General features: G+C 55.2%; 1 long non-coding RNA gene across 2 annotated transcripts; it reads right to left on the bottom strand.

Moving 5' to 3' along the window:
- Positions 1-203: 203 nt before the first annotated feature.
- On the bottom strand, positions 204-1,554 carry LOC114484930 (uncharacterized). 2 transcript variants are annotated; one of them, XR_008616461.1, is made up of 4 exons: positions 1,268-1,554; positions 996-1,149; positions 506-547; positions 204-418 (listed from the first exon to the last, which is right to left on the bottom strand). It is a non-coding gene; the product is annotated as an uncharacterized lncRNA (long non-coding RNA). The 2 variants fall into 2 exon arrangements; XR_003678302.2 differs by having other exon boundaries at positions 204-547.
- Positions 1,555-1,923: the final 369 nt, after the last annotated feature.

Raw genomic sequence — 1,923 nt, 5'->3', positions numbered from 1 at the left:
CTTGTTGCAGAGCACAGGCTCTAGGTGCACAGGCTTCAGTAGTTGTGGTACACGGGCTCAGTAGTTGTGGCACGTGAGCTTAGTTCCTCCGCAGCATGTGGGATCTTCTCGGACCAGGGTTCAAACCCGTGTCCCCTGCATTGGCAGGCAGATTCTTAACCACTGGGCCACCAGGGAAGCCCCCATGGCAATTCTTGCAGGCCAAACCAATTCATTAAAATGTTATTATAGGGCTTCCCTGGTAGCGCAGTGGTTGAGAATCCGCCTGCCAATGCAGGGGACACGGGTTCGTGCCCCGGTCCGGGAAGATCCCACATGCCGCGGGGCGGCTGGGCCCGTGAGCCATGGCTGCTGAGCCTGTGCGTCCGGAACCTGTGCTCCGCAACGGCAGAGGCCACAGCAGTGAGAGGCCCGCATACTGGAAAAAAAAAAAAAAAAAAAGTTATTATAATCCTGTCAAGGGAAGCCAGGCTTCCTGGGTTCAAAGTCCAGCTCCACCACTTACCAGCTGTGAGTTCTTGGGCAAGAGCCTTCTGGGCCTCAGTCTCTGCATTAATAAAATGGGAACAATAAGTGGATCAGCCAAACGTTGTCAAGGAAATCTAATAAAACAAGCTCTACGGAGTGTCCAGCACTGCTAAATGCCCAGTAAATGGCCGATGTTCTGCATCACGTCTGGGGGTCCGAGGCTGTGGAGGTGGAGAAGGGGCTGGGCAGGTGGTACCATAATAGTGACCTCACCTCCCTGTTCACGGCTGTAGCCACGGAGTCACTATTAATAGCGCTCCCTTTCATTCTCTAAAGTGTTCTAATCTGGATGACTAATTATGTGGTCATCCTACTCCAAATCCCCCACACCAGTGAGGGGGCTCAGAGCTTGCCCCCCGGGGTTCTGGGGAAAAGGTCCTGACCCTTGACCTGTTTTCTGCCTGACTACAGAGTCCTAACCTGGAGCCCTAACCTCACACTTGGCTCGGGCTAAAAAAGCTCATTACCTCAGTCAGCGTGATGAAGAGTCGGGGTGGGGAGAGGCTGGGGAAAGGCCAAGGGTGCCCGGAAGGTACTGGAAATGGAGTCTGGGATTCCGGGCCTCCTCTCTGCCACTGAGGGTAATTTACGCAACTCCTGGTGTTCAACTTCCTCTTCTCTCTAGGGAAGTTGGGGGTGGAGGGATTAGCCACAGCACTATCCTTACCAACAGTTGCAAAGATCAAATCAAACCAGCGAATGGATGTGAAACTTTTGTAAACTGTAAAGTGTTGCTCACTTTTGACCATCGGGAGGTCAGTGACATCTACTTCAGCCACCGAAGCAGAATTTCCAGGTTCTCTTCCTGGAGGTGACCAGAGATGGGGACAGAGAGGGTCACAAAGGCACACAAATGGGGAAGTGGTGATCTGGCCGGTGCCTTGGCACGCAGAAGTCCTGTAACTCACAGCCTGTGTCCTGCAGAGCCTGACCCACTACCCACAGGCCCCCAACACCTGCCCAGGGCCCTCTGGCCCCCTCAGAGACCCATCCTCCAGGCAGCAGCAACGGCTGCCAGCCAGCTCCATCCCTCTGTCTGCAGGAGCTACTTCTCAGAAAAGTTCAGAGGACATCTTAGTGGCTGCAAAGTGGCACCCTTTTTATTCTAGGCAGAATTCTTTTCCCGTAGTTCCCAAATGGTTCACCAAGGAACACCTCCCTACTCCCACTCCCCACCCCCCGGCAGGATTTAATGACAGTTCTGAGAGAGTGGGACCCAGTGGGTGGGGCTCCAGGCTCACTCTTACTCCCTCCCCTTTCCCCTCCTCCCCCTTCCCCCTTTCCCCTCCTCCCCCTTCCCCCTTTCCCCTCCTCCCCCTTCCCCCTTTCCCCTCCTCCCCCTTCCCCCTTTCCCCTCCTCCCCCTTCCCCCTTTCCCCTCCTCCCCCTTCCCCCT

The sequence above is a fragment of the Physeter macrocephalus genome, chromosome 3 (assembly GCF_002837175.3).
Source record: "Physeter macrocephalus isolate SW-GA chromosome 3, ASM283717v5, whole genome shotgun sequence".
Taxonomy (NCBI): Eukaryota; Metazoa; Chordata; class Mammalia; order Artiodactyla; family Physeteridae; genus Physeter; species Physeter macrocephalus.
The sequence above is the reverse complement of the archived record's forward strand: the minus strand, read 5'-3'. Positions and strand labels throughout refer to the sequence as shown.